The following is a 15,897-nucleotide window of genomic DNA, read 5'->3' on the forward strand; positions in this document are numbered from 1 at the left end:
TTTGGATGAGCCGACACTGTTTAGCAAAGCTAATTTAGACATTTTGAACATGTTTTTTTCCAGTCTATAAATGTTCTTTAATAATATTTCTGTAATATTAAGGAGATTTTACCCCACCCATTTCCATTTTCTATAAAGCATCTTGGAGTATTTTTAAACCATGTGTTTAAAGTACCATGATACTACCCCAGTAAAGAGGGTTGCCAGGGTGGGCTTAGCTTACATTGTCCCCCCTATGGAGCCAAGCCTGATGTGCATGTGTTTTCATATCCATGTGTAAGCATGTGTTACGTGTGCAGGTCTGTGTTCAGAGGCCTGAGGCTGCGTGGGTGTGCGTGGTTTCCCGCTGGTTGGGATTGGCGGAGTGTGCAAGTGACTGTTTGAGTGCCTGTGCGAGTGTGGAGGGGGGCTGCTGATGTCAGCATATGAGCTTTAATGGAGCCTTGCAGTGTGGAGCGGAAAAAAGGAGAGAGATGAAGTTGCCTTTCAATACTGTATGTGCACAGTTGAGTAAACCACATTGAGTTCGGTCAGATTGTGTTAGTGGTCCAGATTACATGAAAACAGATAATAGCAAAATTGCGAAAAATGATAATGCGCGTAAAAAACATAAGTAGTTTGAAGTCAGTAAGAAACTGCATTTTGATTTTGAAGACAAAAAGTGATAGTTCACATAAAAATTAAAATTCTGTCATGATTTACTTCCATTAAATACACAAAAGATTGGACTGAACTGAGTTTCATTGTATGGACAAAAAACCTTGAGACTTCAAAATATGCTTTTGTGTTTCATGGAAGAAAGAAACTCATAAAGGTGTGGAACAACGTGAGTTTTTTTTTTTTTTTGGTGAACTATCCCTTAAAGATTGTCATGTATCTAGTATTCTTTATTGCTGCTTGTCATTTACCAAATTCATTACTTTAAAAGTTACTTGCAGAACACTTTTTACAAGAAAAGTCTCCTTGGAATATACTGAAGGCTCGCTGAAAGATGCAGTAGTTAAAGGGATAGTTCACCCAAAAATAAAAATTCTGTCATCATTTACTCACCCTTAAGTTGTATAAATTTCTTTGTTCTGCTGAATACAAAGGAAAATATTTTGATGGAAGTTTGTATCCAGGCGGCTTTGGGGCATCATTGACTTCCATAGTAGGAAAAGAAATACTATAGCAGTCAATGGTGCCCCAGAACTGTTCAGTTACCCACATTCGTCAAAATATCTTCTTTTGTGTTCAACAGAACAAAGAAATTTATACAGGTTTGGAACAACCTGAGGCTGAGTAAATGATGACAGAATTTTCATTTTTGGGTGAACTATCCCTTTAAAGAGTACGATCCCTGAATCATTAAAGTTCTCTTTCACATTGAACCTGCAACTTTTGGGACATTGACTAGGCCAACACTATTCCTCTTCCCTGAGTATACACTTATGCAGAAAGACATGGATGAAGGCAATGCAATAGCAACTTTAAGAGACTCATTTCTTCTGTCATGATTGGCAAACAGCCATGTGTTAAGGTGTACAATAATTTCTCTAATATTAGCTTTACTGTTACAAAGACAGGGTACTAGTACTAATGTATACTCCATCTCTTGGAGAATTGTCACATGTAACTTGCTGTTGAGTTTAAAAAGGCTTTGTAGAGTAGAGGTTATTCAAGAACTGGACAGGGCTGCTATTGTGATACAATCACCATTTGGTTTTAGTCAGCAGCAAAACTTTTCTATTGGTCAGTTTCCTTATCTCAGTATGTTGGCTGGCTGTTTATAACTTCTTTTTCCATCTGAGTGCTAATGGTTTGGTAAAACAGTGCGGTGGTAGAGGTGTTAGACTGTTTTAAAAATACTCTGTCGGAATGATGAGTTTATAAGGTCTTTGCTTGTATGAGTGCCAGTAAAAAAAATTCCCTCATACTCTCATGCTCCTACGCCTCCCCTTTCCTTTTGCCATCTTTCTGTCTCTCTCTCTCTGATTCTCTCAGACCATCTGCTCATTCTCTCTGTTGTCTGTATGGTGGTGGTGCTTCCTGGGGTTCTGTTGGACTCACTGGGCATGAGCATGTGAGAGGAAATGGTAAAAGAATGGAAAAAGAGTGATCTGGGGAGGTACACTCATTTCTGTCCCTTTGGACATGTGTGTTTGCACGTGTATGTGTGCGTGTATGATGCAAGTGAAACAGATTTGTAGCTATTCGACCAAAGATAGCATCGTAGAGACCAAGCCCATGGTCTGATTTTCGGAACAGATCAGTTTTTTTAAATGACGGTTAAGATCAGTTTGATCAGTCCTAGTGGGTCATAACTCACCCAGAATTAAAAGATAAATATAAGAATGTAAATAAAATTAAGCCATTATATTATGTTAGGATTATTAAGTGTTTTTTTTTTTGTTTGCATATTGACATATTTGAATGACAGTTAAGCCATGCCTATTAAATTATCCTTTTCCTAAATACAAAGAAAGCGTATTCTTCATTCTTACTCTGTAGTAATAGTGAAAAAAAAATTTTATTTATTTTTTTAGAATTACATATAGTAGATACACTTAATATATTTATACATTATTGTAGTAGTTGTTGTACTGCCTCTAATATAAGATGATTAATGAAAAATAGAATTTTACTACTTTTTAAAATGTAATACAATAAAAAATTACTAAATTGCAGAGGTAAGAGTCACTATTATCAATATTGAGAATGGGAAAGGTTGTCTCGGGCCGGGTAACGTGCACCCACTAAGGTACTTTATAGTAAAGTTTACTCATTAATCCTAAAGCAAAATGGTCCCATGTTGAAAACAATTTTGGAGGAAAAGGTAGTTATCATGTTAAAATAACGTCAAAATGCCAAAAAAACAAACAAAAACGTATTACTATAAAAATAGATTTCTTTATCCAAATTTTTCTTTTTCAATTTTTTTATTTATGCAAAATATATTTTCGTTTATAATTTATCATCGTATTTTTTATATTTTGAAGTGTCCAGTGCTATTTTAGTATTATTTATATTATTTTATAGTTTTTATTAATATTTTGAATCAGCTTTTATTTCTTATATTTTCATGTTCATTTTTGTCACATTTTTATATTTTTTTTCTGTGCTGTTGTCATTTTTATTATTCATTTATTTTCTCAGTATTATTTTTTATGTTTAATTTATTTTTGTTTCAGTTTTAGTTTTAATTTTTCTGAATTTAATTAAAGGGTCCTATTATTCTTTTTTACATTTTCAACTTTCTTTAGTGTGTAATGTTGCTGTTATAGCATGAAGAAGGTCTGCAAATTTACAAATTGCAAAGTTCACTCATAAGGGAGTTATTTTCTATATCAGTAAACACTGTTTCTGAACTCCCTTGATTGTAGTCTTGAGTTTTATTCCGCAAACATACGCTGCACAATATCCATCATTTAAATAATTCTCGCCCAAGTTATACACAAAAAAAAGGGTGCGACCTGGTTGAGTTCTGTCAGTAGTGTGCTGAAACTCGCGGTTATGTTAAGGGTTTCGGAAGGAGGAGTTTTATAGAGATAGGAACTAAACAGGGGTGCGTTTCCCAAAGCCAACTATAGTCGTAAGTTCCGTCATTACCAACACAATTCAACTGTACTTACAACCATAGCTGGCTAACAATACTTTTGGGAAACGCACCCCAGAGCGTTACTGACAGATTGGGAAAAGAGGTGCTGCAACCAGGGCTTAAAAACGAAAAAAAAATTCAATCGTTTCACTATGAGCAGAATCGATATTTTAACGTTTCTGTTCCAGCATTCCTTCTGTATTATTAATGTTCCGAAACCAGTTTGATTAGAAAAAATAACAGTTAATAACGTTATTTTTTAACCTTTTTTTTTGTTTGCATGTAGCCTACTTATTATTATTATTATTATTATTATGTACAGCATTTTATTTATTAAAAAACAAAGAGAGTATTTGCTGTCTACCAATAGGCCTACAATTATCTGTCTAAATGTAAGCCTGTTAAACAAAAGGGAAAACAACGGTTTATAAATTAAAGTATTTTTTTTCAAGATATTTTAAAATGTTTGCTGCATGGTTAAAAATACTGACGCTATTCCTGAGAGGAAAAAAGATAAGTCGCGTATACGTCACATTTTATTATTCAAAAATAATGTAATTTATCGGTAAATAAAGTAAAATGTTTACAAATAGCCTAGCCTATATAGCTTTGTATGCATCAGCGTCACATTTGCATAGGCTGTATTATCTGAATTCGTGATTGGTTGACTGCCAAATCAAAATATTAAACAGAACGATAAAATAACGTTATTAACTGGTTAATAGCCATTTCAAATTAGCGTTTCTGTTCAGAACGATTAAATTTGATTTAGTTTCCATTTCTGGTTACATTCCGGTCAAAATTTCGTTCGTTTCCGGTTTTCGTTTTCGTTTTCGTTCCTTGAACCGGTTCAGAGCCCTAGCTGCAACAATGTAAAATATGTTTTTTGAACATTCAAGCATGAAAACCTATTCTAGTATACCCCAAAAACAAAATCAAGACTTTGTAAAAGGGCATAATAGGTCCCCTTTAATTAACAAAAATTACCCTGAATGTGACCTGGACATGTTTTTGTGACACTAAATCTTGCTTTCATTACCTTATGTTAGTAACATGACCGCATGGTCACAAATATAGTAAGTTCTTGCACGGATGGATGCAGTAATGTGTTATAACAGTAGAACAGGAGTTTGTAAATGTCTCGGCTGGTTTCACACTGTGGCCTCCTGTCCAAGCTGAATGAAGATTGTGCATCAGCAGTAACAGTGGATGGATCATTGCTGGGTGAGTGGAGACTTGGTAGGGCGGCACAGCCTGTGGCATCAAGCACACGCACATGAACTAAGGCAGCTAAAACAGTGACACCTGTTCTGTAGGATCAGTCTCCTCGGGAGACCAAAGGAAAAAGGAACCTGGCCAGGACTTAGCACCAGCCTATGGCATCACACACACACACCATGTGGGACATTCACGCTCCAGTGTGCAATCATAGAGACACACAAGAAATGGATACATGCACACACTCGCACACCCACACACACATACCAGATACCAGACACTAAATCCATTGCTTTTCTCTGGCTAGAGAACACAATCTGGCTCTCTGCTGCAGTGCAGACTTGAAGGGATACAACATAGTTTGAGCAGAAGAAGCGTCTAATGGTCTGTGTGTGTATGTGTGCTCAAAGAGTAAGGAAAACGTCACAATGCACTTCAAAATAACAGTGTTTATTGTGTAACCCTCTTACACACACATACACACTTCCCCTCTTTCTCTCTTCTTAGTTCTATCACACACTCCCACACATATTCATATTGAAATGCTCTTTTTTTGCTTCTCAGTTGGACATTTCCCTCCTTATTGCCATAACCTTTAGGTACCCTCTGCTGGTAAAAGGTCTTTTTTATGAATACCAAATTATGTTTTTTATTATTGTTAATTTCGTTGTCCTGCTGATGCATTTGCCCTTCTATTAAGAGGAAGTAAGTCCAAGAAAGCTTTGGGATCATAACCTTTTTGCAGCTCCCATAATGCTTTGCTAAACCACATTGAGACGCTTGGCTGGACCTAGGTTGCAGTTGATTGGATCTCAGTAGATTTGAGACTGTGAAATGTTAGAATTTGATATAAGAGTTTAATTGTTCTCTAGAGATGCTTGATATACAAATACCATATTGGACAATATTAGAAATTTTGGGGTTTTAATTTTTGCCCATTTACACGGTTATATTTGCCATCATCTCATGCTCAGTTAGTGTGAATCTTTAAATGTAATTTAATAACACTGTTAAATGTAATATTTAGCGAATCTCAAAATTAATTAGGGTTTCAATTATCTTCTTGTCTTGATCATCTTGATCATATACACTACTGTTCAAAAGAAAAAAAAACTTTGTTCAGCAAGAACACATTAAATTGATCAAAATGTGTCAGTAAAGACTTTTACAGTGTTACAAAAGATTTCTATTTGAAATAAATGCTGGTCTTTTGAACTTTTTATTCTAAAAAAATATGCTTTTACAAAAATATTGAGCAGCACAACTGTTTTCAACATTGGTAATGATAATAAGAAATGTTTCTTGAGCATTAAATCAGCATAATAGAATGATTTCTGAAGGATCATGTGACACTGAAGATTCAGCTTTGCCATCACAGGAATAAAGTACATTTTAAAACGTGTTAAAATAGAAAACAGTTATATTAAATTGTAACATTTCACAATATTACTGTTTTTACTGTGTTTTTGATCAAATAAATGCGACCGTTACCGTCGTGATACTAAGTCGGTACTGAAATTTTAAAAATGTGATGCTTTGAGCGCTGTTGAGTGGATTCATAAACACCTCTGATTGGCCTTTGTGTTCACGTGCTCATCAGATAAGTCTGTGAATGGCTACAATGATCAACGCTTGGGAGTGTTTGAAAGCACACGGAAATGTTTGTATTTGAAAGTGTTTTGAAAGCGGGAGTGTTTCATAAGCAGGCTGAGAGATGCCTGCTTTCAAATGCTACTGTGTGTATCTGCCCAAGCGTTCAGTGAAGAGCGTCATGACGTCTATTTACAACATGTTTTTGAAGCGTTGATCATTGTAGCCAATCACAGACATATCTGATGATCGCATGAATACAATTGCCAATCAGAGGTGTTTACGAATCCACTCAACAGCGCTCAAAGCGTCATATTTTTAAAATTTCAGTACGACCTGGTATCGCGGTTGGCACTTTTGACAACACTAGTTCGAGGGCATATCTGCTTTTAATCCTCCCAGGATGCCTTGATACATAGACTTCAACTGCATTGCCGTTGCTCAATAATGGACAAAATTGGTAATTGACAGAACATCATAGATGCTGTTCATAGAGCTTAAGTTGCTTTGAACATAGAACATTCCTTTCTTGTATGTGTGTGTATTTCAGTGGGCACAGATCGCCCTCAACCTTCAGAAAGAGACGAAGAGATTCAAGAGTTTTTTCCATTGTCTAGCATGATGTGTTGGACGTGAGCCATTGGCTGTTGTCCAGAGTAGCTGTATGGCCTTAGTGTCACTGCTGTCACTGTAAGGAAAGTCTCACCTTATGAGCTCCCATGGCTCTTTAGTATACTGTGTCTTATGGTTACAGACATAGTTCGGCTTTTATCAATGGCTTTAAAGGGATAGTTCACAAAAAATTGAAAGTGCTGTAATTTCACCCTCATGATGTTATAAACCTGTTTGAGTCTCTTTCTTCATTAGAACAAAAAAGGATGCTTTTTCATAACAGGAACCAAGGCTATCTTGCTCCAAAAAGTGACTATAAAAACTCCGTACAAGTCATCTTTATCAGTTATGTAACTGCGTGATGTGCCATATTTGAATTGATGCGAACATGAATGTGACTTCAGAGTTTAAACTCACCATGAAACCAAAATGGACAATTCTAGGTTTTTTTGTGGAATATTGCAGTATTAATTATAAATGATTTATCCACATCATTATTATTATTATTTTTTAATTAATTTGCCCTCGTAATTTCTTCCCCTTTCTCTTGCAACAACATCACTTCCCAAAGTCCCGTCCTAAATTTTTTCTTGTTCGAGAAGCTGTTTTGCGTCACAATAGGGAAGAAAAGACATCATAGATTCGGTCTGTTTCTATCATATGACTTCATAAGACTTGGAATATTGGTTGGCAAAATTTTCCAGTCATTCCAATCAGGAATTTCATGTGACGGTGAAAAAGTTTGCCATGTAGATTGGTCTCATGTTTAAGTTGGTCTTGCAATTTCTCCAAAATGACCAACAGAAAGCTGCTTGGTTTAAAAGTGCTTCATACATCTCTATGCTATTTACATTTTTTTCTGCTAATGTGGTCAGTTAATGTGACCGCACCTTTACTGACCCTAATCTTCTGAACAGTACTGTATGTTTTAAGGAAAAGTAATATATTTTGAAGTTGAAACATCATCAGGACTCATGTGATTTCAGTCCCTGCATCCCAAGTTGTATACTATACACCCTAAATAGTATTCAAGAATCTTGAATACAGTTTTGGGCAGATATTATGTGAATCGGGACGCAACGATTGTAACATATGGGAAGTCTTCACAGCCTCATGCCAAATAACAAATAGCGAGTTCATGTATTTTAGACAGGGATATTAATATTTGTGAGCACAATTGCTTGATGAGATCAGCAAAGTGAAAGAGACAGATATACAGACGAAAGGAAGACAGGGAGCAGATGCTGCTGGTTTTGTCGTTTTGTTTATTTAACAGCCTTTTCTGTGCTCATTTTACCAAGCGTTCTATCTACATGATATTTATTGGCCTTTAAACCAGGCGCCATGTTTGTAGAAAGGTTGTTCATGTTACAGGCTTGTGTGTGTTTTGTGCCCATGGAAATTACACTGGATTTTTCTATGTGACTGAAAAGTGCCTTTGCCTCAGGTATCCCACAATCTCTTTGGACTGTTTCTGGCCTTGGTTTTATATCGGTGGAGTTTCTCTGCCCACTGGGCATGAGCAGTCCTGTTAAATATCACAGTGTGTGCTGTGAAGCATTTCCTGATTCTTTGTCATGTACGCTTTTGGCTCCTCTCCTCTCCTTAATGTTCCTCTCATTATAAAACCATGCGACTGTAAGAACATCTTAGTACGTGGCAGAAAACAAACCCTCCGCCACCTCGGATGACTCAATGACACTGGAGGTACTGTGATATTGTCCCCGTTCTTGGTCAGGATCCATGTTTTCATCTGTGCCCTGAATCGATCAAATAGATATCCTGCCTAATTGTTATTTTGTGATTAAAACACTGCATTAATGAGAGGATACTAATAGGAGTGCTTATGTAAGGGAGGGTAATGATAATAATTATTCTGATGACAGTGTGATTTGGCATTATAGTAGGGGCTGCTTTGGGAGAAACTGACAGAGCAGGGAAAAAGGGAGAGTCAAGGGTGAGGAGGAAGAAAAATGAGTAGAGGTGGAGGAAAAGACGTGGTGAGATTGTGTATTTAAATCAGTTTGCATTAAAATAGAGCATATTGATTGTCCGTTCATCCTGTTCTATCTATCATTCTATCTGTCATCATTTGTTCTATCGTTAATTCTATCATTCTATCATTTTATCACTGCACCTTTATACAGTATCTATCCTTTTATCATTCTATCTGCCTCTCTATCTATCTTTTTATCATTCTGTCTTTCTGTCGTTCTGTTGTTGATTTTATTCTGTCTGCCATTCAGTCGTTCATTCTATCAGTCTAGCTATCATCGTTTGTTCTGTTGTTCATTCTATCTGTATTCTACCTGTCGTTTTATTTCTCTACCATTCCATCTAACATTTTATCATGCTTTCCATCAATCTATAATTTTATCATTCTATCTCTCGTTCTACTGTTCATTTTGTCGTTCTATTTCTATCTATCGTTCATGCTTGTGTTTGTTGTACAGTTCTATCTATCTATCTATCTATCTATCTATCATTCTGTTCTATCATTCTGTTCTATCACTCTATCTATCGTTCTGTTCTATCGTTCTTTCTAGTGTTGTCAAAAGTACCGACTTCGGTACCAAGTTGGTACTGAAATTTAAAAAATGTAACGCTTTGAGCGCTGTTGAGCGGATTCGTAGACCCCTCTGATTGGCCATTGTGTTCACGTGCTTATCAGATATGTCTCTGATTGTCTACAATGATCAACGCTTCAAAAACGTTGTAAATAGACATCTGACGCTCTTCACTGAGCGCTTAGACAGATGCACATGGGAGCGTTTGAAAACAGACCAGTCCACTGATAAACATCTGCTTTCAAACGCTCCTGCTCCCTCTTTCAAAACGCTTTCAAATTCAAACACTTCCGTGTGCTTTGAAATACTCCTGTGCGTTTATCATTGTACCAACTTACAGACATGTACTGTATGTTGAGTGCATGAACACAATGGCCAATCAGAGGTGTTTACTAATCCAGCGCTCAAAATGTCACATTTTTAAAATTTCAGTACCGACTTGGTATTGCGGTCGGTACTTTTGACAACACTTGTTCATTCTATAGTTTGTTCTTTCTTACTATTGTTAATTTTATCATTCTATGTATTGTTCTATCTTTTGTTTTATCTATCTGTCTGTCTGTCTTTCTCATTATCATTCTATGATTCTATATATCGTTCTCTCTATTGTTTCCAATTCATTATTATATTTGAATATCATTCAATGTCATTCTATCTATCATTTTATCTATCATTTGTTCTATTGATTGTTTTTTCATCTTGTCTGTCTTTATATCTGACCGTCTGTCTGTCTACTATGTTTACCTGCCATCCTTTCTCACACTTCTCTCATTCTCAGAGAATTCTCTCTTCCTCAAAAGTTCAAAGGTTGTGTTTGTCAAACTCCGGCAAGAATTAAATTTGCAGCTCAAACAGAGCCAATTAATAATGCCCCACCCCACCCCCCAACTGGTTGCACTATCGAAGCTCAGGTATAAGTTATTACAGACAAGTATCAGCTTTGTTTTTCTTATAATTCCGTTAGAGAAATAAAATTGGAAACGCATGAGACGTTTACATAAACGTATGAAGTTATAAATTAATCTTGGAAGTATTTGGTATAAAATGTTTGAGTTCATAAGGTAATCCGACTTTTGATTGTAGACCTGTAGACTTTATAGCAGATCTGAGCACAGTCTGAGACACTGAGAATCTCTTGTCAAACTAAAGGAGAATCTCAGGAAAAATTTAAGAAGCAGAAGACTTTGCTTTCCATTTTATCTTGGTGTTCTCCAGAAGAACCATTTTGAGATCTTAAAGAGATCTCAGTTGTGATTTTCCTTTCCTGCAAATATTAAAAAGTCAGTGCGTACAGTGTTGTGTGTTCATGCAGGTTTAACCAGGTCGGTGTGTTCTGACCGAGCTAACATGTGATTTGGTGCGACAGCCTCCTCTCATAGATCAAACACCACTGGAATAAGAGTGTGTGTGCTAGTGAGAAGTCACAGTGTCCTCTTGCCCTCATAAAACATACTGTAGTTATTTAGTTATACTGTAATGTTGAATGTCTATAATTAATGTTTAAAAATAAATCAATTTCATAGAGACACCAGTATTAGTATCAGTGATAGGGCTTTCATTCATAAAACAAACAATTAAACACATATTTAAAATATATAGTCTTTAAGTTGTTTCTACATTAATTTGGAGAGTAACTGTGAAATTATTACAATCTAAAAACATAAAAAAAACTCGAATAGTTTTTAATCGCGATTAATTACAGAAAAATGTGATTAATTAGTTAATTTTTTAATCGACTGCCAGCACTAATATTTTATTTCCAGTGAGACAAATAGGTTGTCCAGAGAATGCATAATGTATACATGAATTAGTTCGCATGCTAGTAGTTTGTAGTCAGATACACACACACCGCAGGTCTGATGTAAAGATCGCCATGGTCCGATGATTGCTATTGATTCTGACTTTATATAGCTGTTTTTTGTTACCATGGTAACTCGGTGGGTCTGCCCCTGCAGTAGCACACAAAGCCTGCACATGCACACACAGACGAAGATGGAAGGAACTATCTAGGGGATGCAAACACACTCAGTGCAGTATACAGTACCTTCTAAAGATGGACGTGAAGAGGGGGAAGTGTGTTAGAGACAGAGAGAGGCATCAGCTTTCCATGTATCCTTCAGGGAGCAATGTGTATGATACATGCAAGTTGATTGTATGTACATGTGGTGTTTGACTCTGGGGCAGTGTAGGCGGAGGTAAGAGGTCACAAGCCACTGTCATCTTAACAATAAAGGGGATGGGTGGTGATAGCCAGTGGTTAAAGATGGTAACAGAAAGATTGCAGGTTTAGTCCTCGGTAGGAGTGGCCCATGACCTGCACAGTTAGACCACCCGTCATTGCTGTGCCTTTGTGTAGGGTGTTTGACCCCAGCTTGATGGAGGAGGAGTGACCCTGCAATTAGTGCACTGCGAATGGAGATGGTTTAGAGAAAGTCATCAGCTAAATGCACTGCAAAAACTCATTTTCTTAAAGGCACAATATGTAAATTTTCGCCGCCAGAGGTCGCCTATTCAAAACAAAGGCGTAGCTTGATGACGCCGAGATTGAGCGCGGAATCTTGGTAGTTGTCGTCTACACATCACAGCCCGTAGAAAAGAATCCGACGGGACTCGGGCAGAAATCATGTTCATGGATGAGATTATTAACGTTACTGTAGCATGAAGCAGAGCAGGGCTGAGCGCTGGGGAAGCTGAACAAGGCCACTGGAGCGATTGCTAATGAGAGACGAGTGCGACACACGCCTCGAGAGCAGCGGAGCTTTTATTATGCCACACTTCCGCTTCTTCCGGTCAAGCGTGTGTGGGGTAACACAGCGCTGTTTTAAAACATTAGATACATTTGAGTATGTTGAAAATGATGTTATAACGTTACTCTGAGCGTTCGTTCGGCGGCTTATATGAGACACTTGTTGCACACTGCAGTAAGCTAGATCGATATTAGAATATCATATTAATAAATGCTGGATGACTTGTGTTGATAAATGGCATGCAATTGAAGGGTTAGTTCACCCCAAAATGAAAATTCTGTTATTTATTACTCACGCTCATGCTGTTCCAGACCCGTAAGACCTTTGTTAATCTTCGGAACGCAAATTGAGATATTTTTGTCTAAATCCGATGGCTTCGTGAGGCCTACATAGGGAGCAAAGACATTTCCTCTCTCAAGATCCATAAAGGTACTAAAAACATATTTAAATCAGTTCATGTGAGTACAGTGGTTCAATATTAATATTATAAAGCGACGAGAATATTTTTGAATTTTGAATTTTTGAGATTCAAACAATAAGACTAAACGTGTTGAGCTATATAACAATAATTAGTTTTCTGTCTATAAATGTAACCAAACAGTTGTTCCCTTGTTTAATAAAACATATAATATATTAAAGCGTCTTTGATGTTTCCATGGTTTCTACAAAATAAAACCGGAAATCAAGGGTAACGCGTGTATGATTAAAATTGCTTGATTTAAACATTCTTGGAAACATCTGGGATAATGTAAGTACTCAAGTCAGCAAATTATATAACTGTTCAAGTGGGTTTTGGATATTTTAATCCAAAAATCTTACATATTGTACCTTTAATCAGTATTTGTCTGGTTTTCCAGGTAAAATATCTAAACATCCTTTACATCAGATAAATTTACTTGAAAAAGAAAATTGGAACATAAACTTGAGAAGCTTGAGAAATGTTACATGTTGTTAAAAAAAAAAATGGCTCAAAATGGCCAAATATTGACAGTGAAAATGAATTCACTTCAATGTAGTTACTAGTCATTTAGCATGTGTTTTTACAGTACATTAATTATTACAGCAGTCTTCCTGCAGTAACCTGGGATTAAGTCTTGTGCTGGAGGGCACAGTGGTAATGAGTACAGTGATTTCGGTAATTCTGCAGTTCATGGGTCACAGCAAGCTGGGATCAGGCTTTTTGACTATTCAGATCCGTAACCATCAAAGCCATAAACTGGTTTATTAGTGAACTATTTATTTGAAACCCCTAAGTATTATATTAGAGTTTAAGAGCCTGTAGAATGCGCAACAGCGCCGCGTTTTGACTTTGAACGTGCAGCGCTCATATTTATTTAATTAAATCATTGCCAATAATCACATTAAACCGTAACACTATTCCTGTTTTCAGGCCTCAAATTTAAGGGCTCTTAAAATGATAATTAAGACTTTGGTTATACCATTTAAGTTATGTAAGACTTTTTATGACCTTAAATTTGACAAAACTGTCTTTTTATTCACACACGTGCTGCTAAATACATTTTACAGTTCGCACAGATCTATTTTTAGTCGCAAATTCGAGTGAAATGCTCGCCCTGTGAAGGTTTAAGTTCTTGTCAAAACTGAACGTGTTTAAACAGGCACAGTACTTGATAATGTGAATAAAATATTCAGATGCAGTTGAGATGATGTTGGCATTCTTTCCAAACGTATTGGTTGCACATGTTTGTGGACAGCAGCTAATACTCTGATGGGAACAGTCATCAATATGTGTCAAGTGTCTTTAGAGATCCCAGAGGTCAAACCTACAATCCTCGAACCTCTCCATGAATGTGTTGAAATGTAATAGGCTGAAATTGCAGTCATACTAAACAAGTAGCGTATTTTAGAAATCTCAGCTGTAATCATCAGTTGTGCAGAATGAAATGTTGTTTAAATGGTTTTCAACTCCTTTGCAGACACTCTTCTCTCTGTCAGTCGTTTTTTTTTTTTTTAATTAATTTTTCAGTCAGGCTCTATTTCTAGTAACTGGGACAAGCTTGTGGTCACCGTGCTTCAGGCATCCAGCGAATTATGGTAATAAAAAAAAATCTGCAAAGTTGTAAAATGGAGCCCTCTTAATTACTGCTATACTCCTGCATGAAGACACAAGCCCTGATTTAATTAACCATTTGACAGTTGGGAAATCTCTTAGTCCTTTAATTATACTTATATCCGTAGTGTTTCTAAACTAATGATTTCATGATTTTTCACATTATGATCACTTAAATTAAATTCAGCATTAGATTTTGACAGAGGTCTTATCAACGTCTTAGCATCTTATTCCCAGCATCAAACTATCTACAAAGGTGCTGCCAACTCCTGCACACCTGTAAAAACTACTTCGCATAGAAACAATTTTTACTCAGAAGTTGCTAGTAAATTTGCAAGTGACACATTGAATTAAATGTGAAATTTTGAAGTAGAAAGACTCAAACAGTATTTACAAATTTACTCCAATCATTTTTATTTACAACTTCGATAAATAATTTTTTTATTGTGCAAAAGTTGCTAATTAATGCAAAGCTTTTTTGATTAAATGACATTTAGCAAACACATGCAGGTATCAGTCTTTCCCTCAAGATGCCAGAGAAGTAGAGAAGTTAAACTTCTTTCCTTTTTCCAGAGATGCAAATAGGCCAGTGAGAAAACAGGGTTTCACAGGGGCAGGTCCCCAAGATGATGATCTGGTTCCATATATAGTACACAGAGTGTAAATAGCTAATGTGGCTAATTCTGTGTCCATCATGATTCAAGGGTGACTCACTGCCTGATCCACACCTGTGTGTGTGTGTGTGTGTGTGTGTGTGTGTGGTTTGTTTAAGCACTGTTGATTATTTTTAGGAGATCTAGACATTGCCTGATGTTGCACTGTAAGCTGATCAATGTAAGGACATTTTAACACCGTGTTCTATGTGGAGCTCTAAAAGCAGAACATCAAAGAAACATTTTTTTGGGAATGTATGTATAAGTTCAAAATCTATTATGTATATACAGAATATATGTATGTATGTGTGTGTGTGTGTGTGTGTGTGTCAGTCAGACTATAATAGACTTAATAAGCTCATATAGTCAAAAGTATATATAGGAAAGATAACAAATATTTCTTTTTATATATATTTATAGATATATAGATATAGAATGGAATTCAAATATACTTGTTTCTACACCTGAACACCTGGTGTTCATATTAGAATCAAAAAGTACTCAATTGACCCTTTCGCAAAGACCCGCCCCACTTAGTTACTGTTGCTTTGTCCGACAAGCCATGACAGAGTGAAAAATACATCGCGGAGCAAATGGAGCAAAGAACACACCATTTTTCAAGTTCAAGTCCACCGAGGTTAATCTTCTAACTCCTGACTGTTTTGTCGGACAAAATGGCGGATTCGGCGTTATGATTGGTTAGATCGCTTGTCAATCAAACACACGGTGAAAGGTCAATTGTATCTTGGCTTTGAAATTTGATTCCTATATGAATTTTATATTGCATTTTTGTGGTAATTTTAAAGGGGTCATGACATGAGAAGTCAAATTTGCCTTGATCTTTTGACATGTAAGATGTATT

At 36.3% G+C, this 15,897-nt stretch overlaps 1 protein-coding gene across 17 annotated transcripts in view; it reads left to right on the top strand.

The window, feature by feature from the left end:
• The window catches only part of cacna1ab (calcium channel, voltage-dependent, P/Q type, alpha 1A subunit, b), a 148,039-nt gene that overhangs the window by 38,086 nt on the left and 94,056 nt on the right, over positions 1–15,897 (top strand). The gene's annotated exons all lie outside the window — the stretch shown is intronic.

This window comes from Ctenopharyngodon idella, chromosome 11 (assembly GCF_019924925.1).
Source record: "Ctenopharyngodon idella isolate HZGC_01 chromosome 11, HZGC01, whole genome shotgun sequence".
Classification (NCBI taxonomy): Eukaryota; Metazoa; Chordata; class Actinopteri; order Cypriniformes; family Xenocyprididae; genus Ctenopharyngodon; species Ctenopharyngodon idella.